Raw genomic sequence first — 23,120 nt, forward strand, 5'->3', positions numbered from 1 at the left:
TGTGCATCAAAGTAAATAAGACACATCTAATGGGAGAAAATATTTACAAATCATATATCTGATAAAGGATTGATATCCAGAATATAGATACAACTACAACTCAACAACAAAACATAACCCAATTAAAAATTCAACAGAACATTAATGGATATTTCTCAAAAGAGGATATTTTGTTGTTTTTGTTCAGTAGCTAAGTCGTGTCTGACCATTTGCAACCCCATGGACTGCACCAGGCCAGGCTTCCTTGTTCTTCACTATCTCCCAGAGTTTGCTCAGATTCATGTCCATTGAATCAGTGATGCTATCTAACTATGTCATCCTCTTTCACTCCCTTCTCCTCCTGCCCTCAATCTTTCCCAGCATCAGGGTCTTTTCCAATGAGTTGGCTCTTCGCATCAGGCGGTGAAAGTATTGGAGCTTCAACTTCAGCATCAGTCCTTCAAATGAGTATTTGGTATTGATTTATTTTAGAATTGACTGGTTTGATCTCCTGGTGGTCCAAAGGACTCTCAAGAGTCTTCTCCAGCACCATAATTCAAAAGCATCAATTCTTCAGTGCTCAGCCTTCTTTATGGTCCAGCTCTCATATCTGTACATGACTACTGGAAAAGTCCATACCTTTGACTATACGGACTTTTGTCAGCAGAGTGATGTCTCTGCTTTTGAATACACTATCTAGGTTTGTCATGGCTTTCCTTCCAAGGAGCAAACGTCTTTTAATTTCATGGCTGCAGTCACTGTCAGCAGTGATTTTGGAGCCCAAGAAAATAAAATATGTCTCTGCTTCCACTTTTTCCCCTTCGATTAATATTTACCATGAAGTGATGGGACCGGATGCCATGATTTTTGTTTCTTGAATGTTGAGTTTCAAGCCAGCTTTTTCACTCTCCTCTTTCACCTCCATCAAGAGACTCTTTAGTTCCTCCTCACTCTCTGCCATTAGAATGGTATCATCTTCATGTCTGAGGTTGCTGATATTTCTCCTGGCAATCTTGATTCCAGCTTGTAATTCATCCAGCCTGACATTTCACATGATGTACTCTGCATAAAAGTTAAATGAACAGGGTGACAACATAAAGCCTTGTTGTACTCCTTTCCTAATTTTGAACCAGTCTGTTATTCCATGTCTGGTTCTAACTGGTTCACAATAAAGTGAATATACTTAATGCTAGTGAACTGTGTCTTAAAAATGGCTAGGATGTTAAATTTATGTTATGTGTTTTTTTATCACAATTAAAATAATTATAACTAGATTAGTTCAACAAGAATATTGTCAGTTTTATTTGTCCTCTTAAAAGAGAATATACAGTTGACTCAAACAACATGGGAGTTAGGGGTGCTGAGCCTCACAGTCCAAAATCCATGTATACCTTTATAGTTGGCCCTCTGTAGTCATGGTTCTGTGTCCTTGGATTCAACCAACCATGGATTGTGTAGTGCTGTAATGTGCATTTAGTGAAAAAATTCCATGTATAAGTGGACCTTGACTGTTCAAATTTGTGCAGTTCAAGGGTCAACTGTAGTTCCTACTAACATTTAACAAGTTTCTCCTACAGCACTCACCTAGCCTGTGAAATATATATTTTAGAGCACTGACCTGAAGAAATGTACTTTCAAATAAAGACTGAATGGTTATTACCTTCAGTCTATACAGCAGAACCACAATACTCATAGTGATTACTTGGCTGTCAGTACCACCAAAAGTAATATTTAAGATCAAATTCCATATAATTTGAGCCATCTTTAGAGAAAGAATATTGAAGTGTGGCACATCTTTATCTTTATGAAATATACTTAAAATTTTAAATCCGTGTGGAATGATCATTACAAATAAGGCTACTAACCTTATTCATGTTAGGTTTGCTTTTCACATCATAACAAAAAATAAGCCCCTCCTGCATACAGGACCATTTTCCTAGGTCAGAAGACTCTACCTGCCAATTTGCCAGTAAACAAAATACTATTCTCTCTGTCATTGAACTATTTCATATTTTAGCTCTTTGGCTCCAAATTAGTGTACCAGTTTCTTGGAAGAAATTAGTGTGGTTCAGGGGTTCATTTCTTTTATTACAACCATAGGGATAAAATAAACTCCACAAGCTTTTTGTTTTTGTTGTTAAATGTCTCTTAGCAACATTTTGTGCAATGAAGAGTTTTCTCTTTTAAAAATACTGCTTATAAATGTGCATCTAACCTTTTACCTATGGTAGAAATGTTAGAGTCATCCTTCACATTTTCCTTTTCTTTAGGAAAAAATCACCATGATTTGCTTATTTTATCAAATAATGTAAACAAATCTATTCTTTTTTTTATCAACAGCCAGTGTTGAGCTTATTAAGAATGTAAACTCTGGAACAACACATCCTGGGTTTATGTCCAAGCTCATCTAACTCTTAACTCTGATTTTCAACAAAGTACTTAAGCTATCTCCATTGTAGTTTCCTAAAAATGCACATAATAATAATTTCCATTCATATGATTTTTGTATTAAATGACTTATTACACTAAAAATTATATATTTGGCACATTTGTTGTTGTTGTTTAGTTGTTAAAGTGTGTCCGACTCTTTTGTGTTCCTATGGACCTGTCAGGCTCCTCTATCCATGGGATTCCCCAGGCAAGAATACTGGCGTTGGTTGCTATTTCCTCCTCCAGGGGATCTTCCCGACCCAGGAATTGAACTTACATCTCCTGCTTGGCAGGCAGATTCTTTACCACTGCACCACCAGGCTGACAGCTAAATAATGTTAGCTTTTATTTCTGTTACCATTGTCATAGCTTCAACTCCTGTGGTCTCATCACTGGAGAGCTATAACAATCACTGAATTGGTCCACTTCAATTCCATTCTCCAAATACCATCTAGGGTGACCAGTCAAGAGTACAAATCTGACCACATCACTTCTACATTTCTACCACTGACAAGACTGAAAGACAAAAGGTCCTCATATGGCAAAGAAGAGCCTCCAAGATTGGATGCCATGTTATCTGTTCAGCTTTATATGATGCCTTATAGCCTCTCACATTACACTTTCCAGGATATGGCATGTTGTATTGTGCCTTCATACAAGTGAAACCATGCTGGGCCCACCTGCATTTCTTTGACTGAGAGCTTTCTCTGACCATCAAAGCCCATTTTCTCACCTGTATGTCAGGCAGAAAGTATTGGGAAATCAACACCTCCCAGGAGAAAACTTTAATCAATAACTAACAGAAGCTGGTGCATAAAAACTCACACTCCCATCATCCCCTAGTAATCACTTAGGAATAACTCTGAAATGCATAGTCCATACTGTCCTTCAGAATTCTCCAGCAGGATGAAACTCAGGTTACCCATAGCAACTACTTGAAAGCAAACTTTTTATTAAGATCATCTCATCATCATCTTGGGGCTTCCCTTGTAGCTCAGTCAGTAAAGAATCTGCCTGCAATGCAGGAGACCTCGGTTCAATCCCTGGGTCAGGAAGATCCTCTGGAGAAGGAAATGGCAACCCGCTCCAGTATTCTTGCCTGGAGAATCCCATGGACAGAGAAGCCTGCTGGGCTTCAGTCCATGGGGTTGTAAGAGTTGGACACGACTGAGTGACTAAACCACCACCACCACCACCACCTCACCATCTTACTTTCTCACTGGTATGTCCTGGTGTCACCTGCCAAATAAACCACTCATTCTCAAATCCCACTGTTGGGATCTGACTTGGCGGATCCCAAACTATGACCTTGATAATTAACATTACCTGCAGCTATAGCCAGATATCTCATAACTAAACACATTTTTTTTTTCACTTTTGTGATGTCTAATGAAGACTGGTCAGCCCTTCTCCATATTGTTGCCACACCATCCGAACCATACAGGCTAGGTCAGCAGGAAAAGCAGGATGAAAGAGGCACCCCCACTCTTGACTGCCTTAGCTAAGTAGAGACTTACACTACTTTCATGCATTGTCCATTTACCAGAACCTGTCATATAGCCTAACTTAATTACAAAGCAGATTATAAATTATAGATGGGACAATTGGTGAGCTCTCACCATTTCTCCCCTACCCAATTTCCCATTGTTCTACAAAGTACATCATGGTTCAACACTTCAGTCCTCTGATATTAGATCAGAGATGTTTCCCATGTGATATCTTAATGCTGTTTATAAATGTCTATTCATTATACCAATATAATTTATGTTTATGTTGGTTAGGCTGAACTACCACCCAGTGAGATCCTTGAATATAGAGATAATACTTTGCTTTTCTTTTATTCCAACCTCTTAATAGAAAATAAGCTTCTCTTTGTCAAGGAGCTTATCGTCAGTATTTTAAGTTTCCAATTTTTGATAATCAAGTTCCATAAACTTTTAAGTATAAAAAGTTCCATAAGCTTTTAAGTATTCCATAGTTGTTGAAATGGAAATTAATGGCTAGGGAGAAATCAGAAAGTTCAGAATAGTGTATTCTCCATGTCTCTGTCACACTACCTGTCAATTTCCTGGTATATTCAGAGAAAATGAGAAGAAATGTAACATTAAAATAGAGAATAAACTGAGTGGTTTTTACCTCTAGTTTTCAGACTACCAATTTGAAAAATGGTTGTCCACATTTTATACTAATAACTACGTTAATATTTTGCTGATTTCTAGTAGACACAGGTGAAAGTATAATTGGATATTTTCCTGTGACATAATAAAATATTGTTATCTCTAATTTTTACTAAGAATTATCAGGTTAAACTTATTACCACAGTTATCTCTTTCTTTGTAGGATATAATCTTTTGGCAGGGGATCAAAATGAAACTATATATTTCATATCTACATATGAAATACATAAAGGAGAAAAACAATATACATACAGGGAAGGAGAGCATGTGTAAAGTGGCTTTTATTTGAAGCAGTATGGCAGACTTGAGACCTTCAACATTTCTTCTAAGGAAAATAAGAAAAAGTAGCATAGAATGTAAACATCTTTTTTAAATGTTACCACTGATCTAGCAAGAAATAAAGAATAGACAAAAGACAAAAAAATAAAATAAAATGAAAATAGAAATCCCAAGATGTAACAGAAATAAAGGTAAGCTTTATCCTCAGGGCATCTGTAAACCTCCGTGACCTCGAACAGAGCATTCTCTGCTGCTATGAAAGTCACAGGGACAGGAGCAGAGCCTAAGGCTTGCCCAAGGCTGGAGTCTAATACAACTCTCAGGTTAAAGCCAGGATCCAGAAAGGACAGATGTTCCACATAATGGTAATGAGAAGTAAACCTGGCACACCAAAGGGACAACAAGTCAAGTTGCCTGTCTTGACATTCACCTTGTATGGAGGGGGAATACAATCTGCCCTGAGAATATTTAACAAAAGCAGTCCTCACATATGTCTGTAGCCCAAATTCACATAACCAGAAACTTCAAGAGAAGCCTTTAAGATAAGCTCTGGACCCCTAGATGACTGGCAGAATAAAAAAAAATCCTTCTTGGGGGAAACAACTGTAACCCAGTCCTCAAATAATTCCCCAAAATAACAATCTAAGGGACATGAGATCACAGAAAAAAAAAATACAAAAGCCACAGAAACTAGTTACCATAAATAAGAGGCAGAACCCAATATGCAAAGAATTCCAATATTGGAATTCTTACAACCAGAATGTAAAATAACTATGGTTATATATTTCAAAATTGGGCTTCCCTGTGGCTCAGATGGTAAAGAATCTGCCTCCAATGCAAGAGACCTGAGTTAGATCCCTGGGTCAGGAAGATCCCCTAGAGAAGGAAATGGCAACCACTCCAGTATCCTTGCCTGGAGAATTCCATGGACAGAGGAGCCTGGGAGGCTACAGTCCATGGAATAGCAAAGAATTGGACACGACTGAGTGACTAACACGTTCATATAATTCAAAACATGAAATAGAGGTTTAAAAATTTAAATAAGAGATAAAGAAAAATAAAAAATAAGAATGCAGATCTAAAATAGAATCAAGAGATTTGTAGAAATGAAAACTAAAATAATTAAAATCAAAATTTTGATGGTGAGTTAAACAACAAATTAAAGAGCTTAAGAGAAAAGAAGAAATGCAAGATGGATCCATAAGAACTCTCCTGAAACCAGCTGAGAGAGACAAAGAGTTGGAAAATGTGAAAGAGACTAAATAAAGTATGCATGTGTAAGTAGCTAGAATAAATACCAAAAGAAATAGGGTATTATATCTAAAATAGTGAAATTTGCTCAGTCATGTCTGACTCTTTGCGACCCCATGGAATGCGACCCCACAGAATTCTCCAGGCCAGAATACTGGAGTGGGTAGCCTTTCCCTTCTCCAGGGGATCTTCCCAACTCAGGGATCAAACCCAGGTCTCCCGGATTGCAGGCAGATTCTTTACCAGCTGAGCCACGGGGGAAGCCCAAGAATACTGGAGTGAGTACCCTTTCCCTTCTCCAGGGGATCTTCCCAACCCAGGAATCGAAACGGGATCTCCTGCATTTCAGGTGGATTCTCTACCAACTGAGCTATCAGGGAAGCCCCTGATATTTTAGATATTTAGATATTTGTTATATCAAAATGACTTAATGGCAGATTATAATAAAAACAAGAAAAATTAACAATGGCAGTGAAACGGATAAACAGTACAAAATGAATACCTAAAGACACCAGAAATTAATTCTAATATATCATTAATCCTATAACAATGTAAAACTGTATAACAATGTATAACTGACTCCAAATTGGGAAATGAGTACGTCAAGGCTGTGTATTGTCACCCTGCTTATTTAACTTATATGCAGAGTACATCATGAGAAATGCCAGGCTGGATAAAGCACAGGCTGGAATCAAGACTGCCAGGAGAAATATCAATAACGTCAGATATGCAGATGACACCACCCTTATGGCAGAAGGTGAAGAAGAACTAAAGAGCCTCTTGATGAAAGTGAAAGAGAAGAGTGAAAAAGTTGGCTTAAAACTCAACATTCAAGAAACAAAGATCACAGCATCCAGTCCATCACTTCATGGCAAATAGATGGGGAAACAATGGAAACAGTGACAGAATTTATTTTCTTGGGCTCCAAAATCACTGCAGATGGTGACTGCAGCCATGAAATTAAAAGACGCTTGGTCCTTGGAAGAAAAGCTATGACCAACCTAGACAGCATATTAAAAAGCAGAGACATTACTTTGCCAACAAAGTCCGTCTAATCAAAGTTCTGGTTTTTCCAGTAGTCATGTATGGATGTGAGAGTTTGACTTATAAAGAAAGCTGAGCACTGAAGAATTGATGCTTTTGAACTCTGGTGTTTGAGAAGACTCTTGAGAGTGCAAGGAGATCCAACCAGTCCATCCTAAAGGAAATCAGTCCTGGGTGTTCATTGGAAGGACTGATGCTGAAGCTGAAGCTCCAATCCTTTGGCCACCTGATTCGAAATACTGACTCGTTAGAAAAGACCCTGGTGCTGGGAAAGATTGAAGGCAGGAGGAGCAGGGGATGACAGAGGATGAGATGGTTGGATGGCATCACAGACTTGAAGGACATGCGTTTGAGCAAACTCTGGGAGTTGGTGATGGGCAGGGAAGGCTGGCATGCTGCAGTCTGTGGGGTTGCAAAGGGTCCGACAGGACTGAGTGACTGAACTGAACTGATTAACAATGTAAATAGAGTAAACTCTATATTTGAAAGACAATGAGTTTCCAGGCTATATACAAAATAAAGTAAAATCTAGTCTTATATTGTTTGCATGAAGCCTATCTAAATCATCAAAATTCAGAAAGATTGAATGTCAGATGATAGAAAGACACACCAGGCAAACACTAATCAAAACAAAGGTGGTCTCAATATATTTGGGAGAAGGCAATGGCACCCCACTCCAGTACTCTTGCCTGGAAAATCCCATGGACGGAGAAGCCTGGTAGGCTACAGTCCATGGGGTCGCTAAGAGTCGGATACGACTGAGCGACTTCACTTTCACTTTTCAGTTTCATGCGTTGGAGAAGGAAATGGCAACCCACTCCAGTATTCTTGCCTGGAGAATCCCAGGGATGGTGGAGCCTGGTGGGCTGCCGTCTATGGGGTTGCACAGAGTCGGACACGACTGAAGCGACTTAGCAGCAATATATTTGAAAGCAAACCAAGTAGATTTTAAGACCAATGCATTATTGAAGATAAAGAGAGCTGTACATACTGATCAAAAGTTTCAATTTGCCAGAAGATAATGATTCTTAACTCAGGGGCTTAATACTATATAAACTATAAGTTTATATATTTAACTATATATTTAAGCCTTAAACTATATAAAGTACAAATTGACAGAATTAAATGGAAAACTACAGAAATTCTATAACATTGGGATACTAACACATCTGTAGTAACTAATGGGTTAAGCAGATAAAAATTCAGTCAAAATAGAGAAGACTTGAACATCACGATAAACAAGTTTGATCTAAGGAATGTATATGTAGCATTGTATATACAGTGACTGAAAAATACATGTTTTCTACAAGAACTTGAGGAACATTATGAAAATTGACCATACTCTAATCTATAAAGTGAATGGCAATACATTTTTTTGGTCTTCTCGCTTCCCTTTGGTTTCTATTCAGTCTATTCTCATCTCTACCCCAAAGATCCAGGGAAAACCTAACCTGGATGAGTCATACTTTTGTTCAAATTTCTCCAATGAATTCACATCATACTATAAGTGAAAGCTGAAATCCGTAGTCATTACAGTAGATTACAAGGCCTATATACCTACCCTTTCAAGCTGGCTTTATTTCTCCAATCTCATCGCCTCCCCTCTTCCTCACTCACTGTGTTCCAGGTACACAGGCTGTTCCATTAATACAATAAGCCTAGTTCAATCTCTGAACTGTACACTGGTTCCTTCTTCTGTCAGGTTCCTTCCTGCAGATATTTTAACACTTTCTCCATCTCCCTGAAGTCACCTTACAAATATTACTTTTTTCACTGAGGCCTTCAACACCCTATCCGTAACTCATTCTTTATCCCTTTTCCCTAATTTATTTTTCTCTAAATCATTTCATGCCATCTAAAACAGCATTTATTTTATAATCTCTCTCACTTCATTAGAATGTAAACTCCTAGAGTATGTAACTGTTACTCTGCTTTATTTATTATCATATGGTTAGTGACTAGAGCAGTTCCTGGTATTTTGTGACAAATAATGGTTGGATGAGTAAAGAACAAAGGAATCTAGAGATTTAAAAGTATTTTTTAATATAATCTTTAAGTCATAAAAAATAACAATAAAATTACAAAATATTTCAACCTATGTGACAAAATCACACATATTTAATTTGTGGAATATAGCTGAAGTGGTACTTAGAGGAACTTTATAGCCTTCAGTATGTTTATTCAAAAAGATGAATCATTTAAAACTAATTAACCAGGCATCTAACCTAAGAATAAAAAAAGAATGACATAATAAACCTCCCCAAAACAGTGAGGAATAATAATAAAGATTATAAATAAATAAAATAGGAAAAGCGAGGCCAAAAAATCCCCACAAAACAATTATTTGAAAAGACTAATTACTTGCACAGATCTCTGATCATATTAATAAATAAAACAAAATAGAGGAGGCAATATTAGGAGTGAAAGAGATGACACAATTACAGATAATACAGTGATTAAAAAGATAAAACCATGTTCTGAATAATTTTGTTAACAAATTTAAAATATTAGGTGAAATGGGAAAAAACTGTTTAGAAAAATGTAACCTATCTAAACTGGTTCAATTAGACAAACAGAAACTCATGAAATACAAAATCAATAGTTTAAGTTATCCTATCAGAAAACACACTAGAACCAGATGGCTTTGCAGGGAAGATGCAGAAAATGTGAAATAACAAAGAATTCCAATAATCAAATTTTCCAGTAGAGGAAAAGAAGGAATATTTCCTCCAGCTCATTTGGTGATGACATAATAACCTTAATAGCGACTTTTAAATAGTGTATTAAAAAGTTATAGAACTGGGCTCCTTGGAGAAATAGCTGATTCTAGGACTAGGTTTGAAAATGTACACAATAAACCATTTAATGCCAGAAAGAAAGTGCTTGAAAAAACAATGAAACAAAACCAAAATAGTTCAATGGTTTGGGTATGCCAAAGGAACACAGAAGCTAGCATTTGAGTAACAAAATAAATAACATAGTATTGAATTATAACTCAAAATATAAAATAAGTATACATGAGTCCACAGTGATATTAATAAATAAATAAATAATTAGTGAATTCCTTGGTGGTCCAGTAGTTAGGACTTGGCACTTACAATGCTGTGGGCCCAGGTTCAATCCCTTGTTGGGGAACTAAGATCCTGCAAGCTGCAAGGTGTGGCCAAAAAAAAAAAGGTTAAGGGAGAAGAAAAAATCTCTTGTGCAGAAGAATTCCAAATAATTTATGTAAGTCCTCCTCCTTTAAGGAGGGAGAGCATAAGTCTCCACTCCTTAATTGTGGACTATGCATAATAACTTTCTTCCAAAGAGAACTCTATGAAAAGTTATAGGAACAAGTCATGAATGAACATGGATGCACTACTCATCAACAAACTAACAACAATTCAACAAACTAACAACAATCTAAATATAGTCTTGTTAAAAAAAAATCATCATTACCAAACTGGTATTATCCCAAGAGTTATTTTAATATTACTAAAAATGCTAATAAAATTTACTACATTAAGAGACTATAGGAGAGAAAAATGATCATGTAAATAGATCAATAAAACACATTTGATAGAATTCAACACCTTTTCCTAATAAGAATTTTTAGAGAACTAGAAATAAAAGGAAATCATTAACCTCTTCTCTGGTAGCTCAGTCGATAAAGAATCTGCCTGCAGTGCAAGAGACACAGGTTCAGTCCCTGGGTCAGGAAGATCCCTTGGAGAAGGAAACAGCAACCCAATCTACCATTCTTGCCTGGAGAATTTCATGGACAGAGGAGCCTCGTGGGCTACAGTCCATGAGAACACAAGAGTCAGAAATGACTTAGTGATTAAACTACCAACCATCATTAACTATGGAAGGCAGATCAGCAATTAATTGCAAAGGCCTAGGTGACAGGGGTAGGGGTGGGGTTGGGGTAAGGAGGGATTGACTGCAAAAGGAACACGAAGGAACATATTGGAGTGATGGAAGTGTTTTATATCATGATAATGGTAGAGGTTACACAAATATATGCATTAGTCAAAAATCAGATCAGTGTTTTCATGTTCTTTGGATAAATACTCACAGTGGGATAGTTGGAGATAGATGCATGCCTATGTTCACTGCAGCATTGTTTATAAGAGCCAAGATATGGAAACAACTTAAGTGCCTAACAACAGATGAATACATAAAGAAGATATGCTGTATATACACAATGGAAGACTTCTCAGCAATAAAAAAGATGAAATATTGCCACTTGCAACAACATGAATGGACTGTGAGGGTATTATGCTATATGAAATGTCAGATGGAGAAAGACAAATAGTGTGATTTCACTCATGTGAAATATAAAACAACAACAACAACAACAAAAAATGAACAAAGCAAATGTATAGCTATAGAGAACACAAGAGTAATTACCAGAGGGGAAGAGGGAGAGTGTAAAATGGGTAAAGTGGGTCAACTCTGGTGAAGAAGGGAAACTAAATTTTTGGTGGTGAGCACACCGTAGTTTATATAGAAGTAGAAATATAATGTGGTACACATGAAATATATAATGTTATAAACCAATGTTACCTCAATAAAAATAAATTTTTAAAATCATTAAATTGCACATTTAAAATTGGTGAATTTTACTTTGTGCATATTTTACTTCAATAAAGCTGACAAAACTAGAAAAGGAACTATCAACTTGATAAAGGATATCTACAAGAACAACAACTTACAAAAATTATAAAACTTCTTGTGTGTTAACTCTTATTTTATCTCCTGCTGCAGCAACCACTTCCATGCTTCTTCTAATGAGTTTGTTCACAGTTACTTTCAGGAGTTACCTCTCCTGGGGCTGCATCCTCTACCTGTCCCTTTCTGGAAGGGGTTGGCCAGGGTTACCTACATGAGCCCACTTGCATTTATGCATGTGAAACGTAAAAATACAGAGTAACTAACACTAAAGTTTAGAGTTCATCTTGGCCAACAGTGCAAAAAAAAAGAAGTATCAATCAGTGCTTTCTTCCTTCTTCCCACAGCTGAACAGTTTTGATGTGTTTTTCCAAGGTTGCCTCAGAAATTTCAAGTGTTCATGAAGAGATGGAGCAGCAGAAAATATATTTTGTTTTTAGTTTGCAAACAGGACCCTGTTCACAAAGGGCAAGGAGAGACTGAAGGAGTTGACCAATCCATACTGGTAGGTGGCTGCAAGATGAGCAGATCTCTGCATTTAACCACCAGAATCTTAAAAGTCTATACAGAAGCTTTAACAGGGTTTAGTCACATATACCACCCAAATGATCTCAACAACACATTGCTCTCTCAAGACTGTCCTTGAAACAGCTCCTAGCATGGAACAGTGGGCCTAAGTCCAAGGACACCAGGGGTCAGTGAGGAGTCTTTCATTGAACCGGGTCCAGCTTGCAGGTCAACCAGTGATCATGTCTGGGTTTTAATGCAGATATTAATGCACTGCTGGTAGAAGTATAAATCCAATAAAAGTAAACAAGTGCATACTCAACCCACAATTCCACTCCTTAACACATTACACTTGCACACAGGCCTTAAGCAGTGCTTACAGAATGTTCTCAGCAGCACTATTCTTAAAGGCAAAATATGAATCAGTCCAAATGGTATTCCACAGAAGAACAAATATTCATTCATTGTATAAATATGCAGTGGAATATTATGCCAGAGAAAAAAATGAAAGAATAGCAGCTGCATGTGTTGGCATTCACGCAGTTCAAAAAAAAAAGTCACAGAAAAAGACATGCTGTAGGATTTTATTCATATAGCACTAAATGTGATAAAGCTAAATACTAGATTATTTATGTGGTAAAAATGTAAAGTAAAAGAAAGAGGATAATATAAATTTTTGGACCATGGTATTTAGGCTGAAGAAAGGAAGGGAAGACCAGTGAGGAGAATACATGGGGTTCTGCGTTGCTACTATTCAATTCTAAATATTGGTTGTTGTTGTTCAGTCTCTTAAGTTGTGTCCAGCTCTTTGTGACTTCATGGATGGCAGCACACCAGGATTCCCTGTCTTTCACTATCTCCTGGGGTTTGCTCAGATTGATGTCCATTGAGTTGGTGATGCTATCTAACCAAGAAGAAGTCAACTTCTTCTCCTCTTTCCTTCAATCTTTCCCAGCATCAGGGTCTTTTCCAGTGAGTCGGTTCTTCACATCAGGTGGCCAAAGTACTGGAGCTTCAGCATCAGTCCTTCCAATGAGTATTCAGGGCTGACTTCCTTTAGGATTGACTGGTTTATTTATTTATTTACCCTAAATATGGTGTCAGGTAACTTGCTACTGATTAAATTGATATATCTCCCTTTTTCAAATATGCTATATTTCATAATATAAAATGTGACTATGAAGAAAAATAGTTTTACAGTTGGTACTTTGCTCAGAGGTAGACTATAAGATGTAGACCTGCTTCTCTAGAGTAGAGGAAATAGTTAACAATATTTATGGTCATTTCTAGGGACCTAGTTAAACTGAGCTCCAATATCTATCCTCACCTCACCCATGCCAGTAATGTCTCCATAAAGTTAGAATAATGTACACAAACTCAATGGAATCCTAAAATTATGTTTTTAGCTGAGAAATAATCCACGAACTTTAGGCCGTGGGAGAGCCTGTGAAAGCTCCCTCCTAAACAGTGAGTGGCCTTAGTTGGTTATCCATTTTACATATAGCAGTGTGTACATGTCAATCCCACACTCCCTAACTATCCCTTCCCCCTAACCTTCCTCCTCTGGTAACCATAAGTTCATGTTCTCAAAGTCCGTGAGTCTGTTAATGTTTTATAACTAAGTTCATGTGTATCATTGCTTTTTAGATTCTGCATATAAGTATATATGCGGTATCACAATGATATTTGTCGCTCTCTGACTTACTTCACCCAGTATGACAATCTCTAGGTCCATCCATGTTGCTGAAAATGGCGTTATTTCTTTCTTTTTAAAGGGAACCCTTCTACACTGTTTGTGGGAATGTAAATTGGTACAGCCACTAAGGAGAACGGTATGGGGGCTTCTTTAAAAAAATAAAAATAGAGCTACCATATGATTCTGCAATCTCACTCCTGGGCATATATCTGGGGAAAAACATGGTGTGAAAGGATTCGTGGACCCCAAAATTCATTGCAGCACTGTTTACAATAGTCAACACATAGAAGCAACCCAAGTGTCCATCAATAGAGGAACGGATAAAGAAGATGTGGTACATATGTACAATGGAATGTTCCTTAGCTTAGCTTTTTAACTTCATATCCTTATCATTTTTGTGATGCAAAAATCAAGTAACCTGGATGGAAGTGAGTGTAAATATTGGTCCAACTGCAATATCAGAACAATAAAGTTAATATTACAACTATAAAGAATTTTTCTAGGATATGTACCTCTTAAGCGAAATTAGAGTGAGCTGAGGTTACTCTTCATTGTGGCATGCAGGTTTCTCATTGTGGTGGCTTTCCTTGTGGCAGAGCATGGGCTCTAGGGTGTGCAGCCTTCAGTAGTTGTAGCGCATGGGCTCAGTAGTTGCAGCGTGGGGTCTAGAGCATGGGCTCAGTTGCTCCATGGCAAGTGGGATCTTCCCCGACCAAATCTGTGTCTCCCGCATTGGCAGGTGGATTCCTAACCACTGGACCACCAAGAAGTCTGGAATCTTAATTTTTTACATTTGCAAAAAAAACAAATATTAAATAAATGCATTTCTTGCCTTGAAAAGATAACTAAATCATTTAATACTCAATCTAACAATATCTCCTAAAATGAGGTTTAAAGTTTATGACCGTTTTCAGTGCATTGGGACATAAACAAGGTTATATCTCTTATTTTTCAAGGTGATTGCTTAAAATCTCACATCTTTTTACTGGCATTGTGTCCAATTTTTCCCTTTTTAGGGCTTTAGCTTGCATTAATCAAGAAAAGGAGAATTTACATGGTCAATTCTTCTCCCAGAATCGACCCACACAAAGAGCTAGAGTCTGGTTCTAATGCTATGGTGTTGTCGAATGGAGTCACAGTTGGATTTGGGTTTTCTGAGGTCTGATGGTTCTTCGTCCTCTACTGAGGTGACGCCTTTGGTGATTTGGATCCTTTGTGGGACAAAGAAGTATCCTGGTCTAGGGTTCCAACTTTATTGTTTTGTGTGTATATATGTGTGTGCATATGAGTATGTATTTTTAATGTCACACTCATTCTCAGCCCTTGTTCTTCCAAGTAAAATGGGATCTTCTCATAAAAGAGCACCTATTTACCAATCTTGTGGTATAGATCCAAGACATTTCCTTTGAATAAGACTCCTTATTAGAAGTCTAATAACAGCTTTCAAAAATATGTGATTATCTGGGTTATATTTCTGGTTTTATTTTAAGGACAAAGAGAGCTTAGACACTTAGGAGTTATTCTGGAGTTGAATTGCAGCTAGAATGTTGTTTAATTATTTTCAATTTTTTACCATTGCTTCTCCCATACATAGTTAATTTGACAATTACCAAAATGTGGGTAAGCACCATAAACAGGTATCATAACAAACAAATAATTATTGGTAAGCACTCATCTCTACAGTGAGTGGGGCTATAACAGACTAACCTAGTAGCTCTGAGTCTTGAGTATGCCCTGGGCATCAGTTGGCCTGCTTTATCGAGACAGTGGAATGTGTGCCTGCGTCCTCAATCACCAAGTAGTGTCAGATTATTTTGTGACTCCATGGACTGCAGCCTACCAGGCTCCTCCGTCCATGGGATTTTCCAGGCAAGAGTACTGGAGTGGGGTGCCATTGCCTTCTCTGTGTCCCCTGGATAAACTTTCCTAAATGCTATCTTTAGCTTACTTTCGACTCCACAGCCAGTTTATGTTCTCAAAACTGTTAACTGGTACACCACTTTTTGTTTGTCATTTCTTCAATTAAGAACAGTACATGTGAGTTTCCCAGACCTAATAACTGGGTTGGCTAAAGATAAGGAATTTAAAAGGAGTTTGGAGAGCAAATGTCAAAGTGGCCTGAGTTTGAAACTACGACAATGCAGCTTCATCCTCTTCCTTTACCTACAGATATCATTTCCAGGTCTATGACTCTCTGTATTTGATGGGCTTTATCAGTGGGGATTAACTACTCTTTTCTACTTAACTACTTTGACTTGGATAATTGAACTTTTGCCTTCTACTTCTTGATCCCTAGTAGCTTATTTATGTGGAGAAGGAAATGGCAACCCACTCCAGTATTCTTGCCTGGAGAATCCTGTGGACAGAGGAGCCTGGTGGGCTGCCGTCCATGGGGTTGCACAGAATCGGACATGACTGAAGCGACTTAGCATGCATGCATGCATTGAAGAAGGAAATGGCAACCCACTCCAGTATTCTTGCCTGGAGAATCCCAGGGACGGAGGAGCCTGTGGGCTGCCATCTATGGGGTCGCACAGAGTCAGACACGACTGAAGCGACTTAGCAGTAGCAGCAGCAGCAGCAGCTTATTTATGTAATGTGAAGTTGCAATAAATATCTCAGAGTGAATTCACAAGAAGCCAGGGGTCATTCTTAGTGTACTTCAGTCTTAAAAGTTGGTTTTTAATGTGCAATTGAAGAAGCATCATCATTTGTATTCATCAGTTAATTAACATGTCCAACTCCTGGAATCGCACTAAGAATGACTGCTTTCAGACGTGGGTGAAAAACAACCACCAAAAAGGTGACATAGAACTACTGAATCAGAAATGCACTGATGACCCTTAAGGTACACAACACTGACTAATCATTGCCAATGGGGTGAAAATCAGTAACAATTAGAGGCTGCCGTGAAGTGCACATGAATGAAACTCCATTCTCCTGGTCACCACATAATGCATTGAAGAGTAAGGAAGAAAAGGTGCTTTTAAAAATAATTCTGTTAGTAGCTGCTTTTATGCAGCTACTTGCAGGAGAGGTTGAGCCCTGAGAGACCTGAGTAGATGTAGATCAGGTGCTTCCCAAACTTTAATTTGTACACTAATCACTATGGATCTCACTAAACTACAAATTCTGACTCAGTTGCTTTGTGTGTGTGGGGGGGAGGTCAGGACCTGCATTTCCTGGCACTCTCAGGTGACTCCAATACTGCTGGTGCCCATGGACCACACTTTGAAGAGTAAGGATTTAGAGCTGTAGGGATGGAATCCACTGAATGAGCAGATGGAGAGAGGAGAAAGGGATGGGACTGAACAGAGAAGAGAGGATAGATGCAAGTTCTGATGAGGTAAGCAAGATGTGGAGGCTTTCCTTTTTACAGTGTAGCACCCTTTCCTCATGATGTCTCAAGCAGTCAGAAAACTTTCATAAATTCAAAACTATATAGTGCTATTGGATATGTTTTCCCTGGAAATTTGGTGAGGGCTGATATTTGCATCTAGATTGGTTAGGGGTAGAACTGAGCATTTGACTAGATGCAGAACCAGATATAGAGAACAGAAGGAGTAAGGATTTAGAAAAGGATTTTGGATTTTCAAGGATCATGAAATTAGAGTCAAACAAAGTTTACCTAAATCTCCTAGGGACCAGTAGGCTTTAAGCTGACATCTGGATTATGCTAATATAATAATTATGATTAGTGCTTACCGTATGCTAGACATTACACATTATATAAATTTCCTCATTAATCCTCACAACAACTCAATGTAGGTATAACCCTATTTTATAAAGGAAGGATCTGAGGTTAATGGCATGCCCAAATCCATATACTCAGTAGGTTCCAGAGTGATTATCTTAACCTTGGTCTGGCTGAATCAGACCAACACCTATTCTTGTTCACTGAAGACCAGAAAGCTTGAAAGGAAAGATGGGAAAATGTGAAACAGATAGGTTAAGGAAAAGTTTAAAAAAAATGATTCAGGGAATAACAAAAAGCTCTGATCTTCATATTGTTCTGATATTTCTACCAATATCTGTTTGGCCCTGAATGAACTGACATTTTGAATTTTGGCAGACTACTGATGAGTCATGCAGTACTACTCACTAACTTTACAGGCAAAATTTAAAAGGTGAAATCTAGAGGTGAGAGTTACACTGAAATATAATTCCTAGGAGGATCTTTTTTTTCCACTAGCCTCAATCCCCTAGCATTGCTGACATTTAAGACCACCTTTTGGAAATTCCAGAGAGAAATAGCTTAGCAGCATTATTCTGCTTGGAAGTGTGAATATAAATTGCTCCAGGTACCCTTTCTACTTAATCCTTTTTTAATTTCAGCCTTTCCTTCAATTAACTTTGAGCCATCACTATACTTAAGATGCATGAATTGGGGTTCAGTTTTTTCCATCGTGAGTGTGAGTGCTTCAGGCCACAAAAGAGAGAAGGGATCCACACTTTCTAATGAAAGAGAACTTTCTTATATAGCACCTAACAGGAGAGCATTTGGAAGCGCTTCCAGTTACAACAATTTTGAGACCATCTATGTTACACAAAATAAACACATGGGCGAGGATACAACAGTGCTAACCATCATGTATTATGAAACTATTTTTGAGATGAGAAACTGACACTGTTGCAGTCTAATTTGGGAGGGGAGGTTCTAAGCAGGCACTTCTTAAAATTTTTTCATCAAGTCATGGGTATCTTCATTTAAATGTCCAAGAGTACAAGATCTCTATGAAAACTCAGCAAGAAGTGCACAAAAATGGCTTTTTTCTTAATTTTTTGGCCACGCCTTGTAGCACGTGGGATCTTAGTTTCCTGACCAGGGATCAAACCCACTGGACCACCATGGAAGACTTGCATGAAGATGTCTTTAGACTAAAATCTAAAGTCACAGAGAATGCTTAGCTTATGAGCTCCAAAGAGAGCAATGGAAAATGTGAACAATTTCCCAGGGTGATTCCTAATGATGATGATTCCATCTCTACTCTAATTTCCTTGATTTGTGTTTAAGCCAACACTCAAGTCATGATTCAACACTAATCCCCTTTAAGCTTCACAAAGCATAATCTAAACCTGCTCATTCTACCCCAATATTTCTGAGGCTTCCACGGTTCCAATTTCAATTTAGTCCTTAAGTATGGGGCACACCAGGAGAGATGTACAAATGATGTATCCTGATGATGATGGCCAAGGGTAATTGAAATGCCACCAGGACGAGAATATGTGGGTAGGCATCCATTTGCTCCAGGGTAACCAAAAGGTTCAATTTATAGTTGTAGAAACAAAGAAACCAGAAGTTTAAAAATGCAGTCATATACACCAATAAAAACATTTTTTTTAAAAAAAACATGTACACCCATGGTGGATTCATGTCAATGTATGGCAAAACAAATAAAATATTGTAAAGTTAAAAAATAGAAAATAAACTAATTAAAAAAAACAAAACATTTTTTTAAATGCAGTCCCTAAGTGGTGCTAGTGGTAAAGAACCTGCCTGCCAGTGCAGGAGACGTAAGAGATGCAGGTTCAATCTCTGGGTCGGGAAGATCCCCTGGAGTAGGAAATGGCAACCCACTCCAGTATTTTCACCTGGGAAATTCTCATGGACAAAGGAGTCTGGTGGGCTACAGTCCATAGGATCACAGAGTCGGACACAATTGAAGCAACTTTGCACAGTATGCATGAAGTACTCAAAGAGCTTATACTTGGTCATTTCTCCACAAAGCTCTGAGTGAATGGAACTAAAATATAAATATGCAGTAGGATTTGTGCCATAAGTGATTTTAAGAAAACAGAAGTTTGAAAAAGATGGAAAAGACATTTAATATTAATCCCACTGGAAATATTCTAATTTTCCCTGTATTTTTGCTTTCCGGGCATCTGATACACTTCTTTCATTACAATAAACATATCAATATTTGCTTTAAAACTAATCATCTTTCATTTCTAGTGGCTTCTTGTGTTTTCCTTTTCATGATTTATTTCCTTTATTTGTGCAGAAGTAAATTATTATGGTCATAGGTACTATTATGAAATAAGTAGCTTGAAGTTAAAACAGTCACACATTGCTGCCTGTTTTTCTGACTTGACTGTTTCAAGCCTGAGTCTGATCTCTTCCTTTACTTCAGAGTCTGGGAATGACTCCTTCCTGCCTTTCCCTGGCCACATAACTCAGGCAAAGTTACATGTCAGAGTTCTGACTCCAATTTTCATGGAACTCCTAGACTGTGGAATAGAATTTGGGCCCTTAGCTTTTGCCCCCCTGAGGTCCAAGAATAGGGGTGACCATGGTGACATGATGCCCAAGCTAGATTCAGGTGACAGAGGGGCGTCTCTGGCGTCTGTGTAGCATCATAATGAAGGGCCAACAAAGTCATCACTTCTAACAGTTCTCTTGAAAATTTGCCTAAGCAAGGGACTCTTTCTTCACAGTTCAATGTAGTCCCGTTTCATTTCTCAGAATGGGTCTTTCTCAATTTTTGTTTCTACTCCCCTCACACATACACGTGCACGTGCACGTGCATGCGCGCACACACACACACACACACACACACACACACACACACACACACACATTCTTTGGTTGTCACCTCCCATCTCACTTCCAGCCAGATATCTTTTTTTGGGGGTAGGTTTTCATTCAGTGTTTACTAATTGATAGAATCCCTGCTTCACTATTTTCATTTTTAGAGTAAATGCAGGTCCACCATCCCAAATACTATAAAACCTTTGGGGCCAGCTATGTTGAGGAACTCAGCCTTTTTCATATCATTGAATGATACTGTGGCTCATATGCTGTAAATTAGACAACACCCAACAGGGTTTTCGGCTCCATATTTATTCACACTAAGTGGAATAAACCAAAACCATAAAGAGCCTCACATCAGTTTGTATTTTTTTTTAACCAAATGAATTTGCTACAAACTTATGAAAATGGAAAAAAAAAAAACAACCTTCTGTCTTGAGAGCTTTTTGTATTATGAAAATGAAGATTTAGGATTGTTGAGCTGTATTATACTCTGTAAATTCGACATAATTAAAAGAGGAATGGGGTATTCTAGGAGAATTTGGTTATTTGTTGTTTAAAACGCCTTCTTTTTTTTAACTTTTGAGAGAGTACAAAGACAATTTCATAGGTGGTATAATGAAGGATGGAGTCACTCAAGTAGGCAGTTGAGACCAAGCCAGAAAGAAAAACGAAGCAAAAGGAGCATGGGGTTTAGGGGCTGAGGTGGGTAGAGAAAGAAAAAAGCCCAAATTAGATGGAACAAAGATAAAGAAAAGTATTAGCTGACTGGGAATAGAATTTATAAAGGGAAAGTGATAGAACTTGGAGGAAAAAAGGTAACTTTGACAGCATAGTCCAGAAATATTCTTAAATATTATTTTCTTTTTTTAAAAAATATTATTTTCAAACGTACACTTTAAACCTGCGAACATATATCCAGGTAACAGAAAAATATCCCAGGTCTGGTCATCCCTATTAATCGTCATTGTTTTTAATTTTTCAGTGTTCCATCAGGAACTGTTTTCAAGGATAAGCATGTAAGATTATTTCTCCTTGGAAAGCTAGGAGGCCAAAAAGCCTGTTGGAAGTTAGAAGTTAAGGGGCTCAGAGTGCTCTAGCATTCTTCTTCATTAAGGGCAGTTAAATATCATGACGGAGAGGTAGGGGGAAGTTGCCAGTTCTCTCATTTCCAAATGTAAGAAAACCATGGGTTTTTATTTCACATTGGATTGGTTCTTATTCTCAAGCCATTTGATACTAACTCAACTGTTTCTTACATTCAAATTATTGCTTCAGTCAAAATGTAGTCAGCTCTATGGAAAAATGTGATTAGAAGAAAAGAAACTGTCAGGGCTTCCCTGGTTTCCCTGGTGGTCCAGCGGTTAAGACTCCCGAGTTTCCAATACAGGGTACAAGGGTTCAACACCTGGTCAGGGAACTAAGATACTATATGCTTCCCAGTGTGGCCAATAAATAAATAAATAAAATAAAAACAGCAAACAACAAAAACCCAGTTACCCATAAAAAGTAACTCCTGCAGAGGGAAAGGACGATATTTCATTAAAAGAGAGAAAACATTTTTTTCCATTTTTCCATTCTTCCTATTTAAAAAAAAAATTATTGATTTTAATTGGAGGCTAATTACTTTACAGTATTGTGGTGGTTTTTGCCATACATCAACATGAATCAGCCACGGGTGTACATGAGTCCCTCCATCCTGAACCGTCCCCCACCTCCCTCCCCCCGCCCCATCCCTGTGGGTTGTCCCAGAGCACTGGCTTTGAGTGCCTTGCTTGAAGCATGGAACTTGAACTGGTCATCTATTTTACATACGGTAATATACATGTTTCAACGCCATTATCTCAAATCATCCCACCTTTGCCTTCTCTCACATAGTTCAAAAGTCTGTTCTTTACATCTGTGTCTCTTTTGCTGTCTTGCATATAGGGTCGTTGCTACCATCTTTCTAAATTCCATATATATGCGTTAATATACTGTATTGGTGTTTCTCTGCCTTACCTCACTCTGTATATCCGGTCTTCCTTTCTTAACCAGTATTTTTGGGTTTCTCCCCAACTTTCCCAGATAGTGAAAGATCTGGGAACATCCCAACCCCCAACGAACTATTCAATAAATTGCTTCTTTTATAGGAAAAAGGGAAAGTAGTCAGAGATAAAAGAGACAGATAACTTACCATTACAAGCTGAACCAATCAATTACAGAATTGCAAATTCAACTTCAAGGTGAGTCTATTCCTCATGGAGGGGGGGGCGTCTCCTTAAAAATCCAGTCAAACTGGATTGAATCCTTAGCCCCAAGCACACAGTAAACGCGGATAGATTGATTACTTAAAGATATCCCACTTTTCCTATGCCAGGCCCTGGGCCAGGTCTTCCGGGCACAGGAAAAGGTTAATGCCATTTACAGATTCAGATCCAACTTGGCATAATGTAAAGCCCAATGAATAAAGGTTTTAGACAACGCGCGAAGAACACAGCAGCCGGTAAGCAAGTAAGGTTTACATCACATTTTGTGGAAGTTTTCCTTCCCATTTTAGCTCCTGCGTTCGTTCCCTGAGCAAGCGCCCTTC

General features: G+C 38.0%; 1 long non-coding RNA gene across 1 annotated transcript in view; it reads right to left on the reverse strand.

The window, feature by feature from the left end:
* Positions 1–23,120, reverse strand: part of LOC145537034 (uncharacterized) — a 92,789-nt gene that overhangs the window by 67,945 nt on the left and 1,724 nt on the right. The window lies entirely within an intron of this gene.

This window comes from Giraffa tippelskirchi, chromosome X, assembly GCF_054371585.1.
Source record: "Giraffa tippelskirchi isolate mGirTip1 chromosome X, T2T-mGirTip1v1.2.pri, whole genome shotgun sequence".
Taxonomy (NCBI): Eukaryota; Metazoa; Chordata; class Mammalia; order Artiodactyla; family Giraffidae; genus Giraffa; species Giraffa tippelskirchi.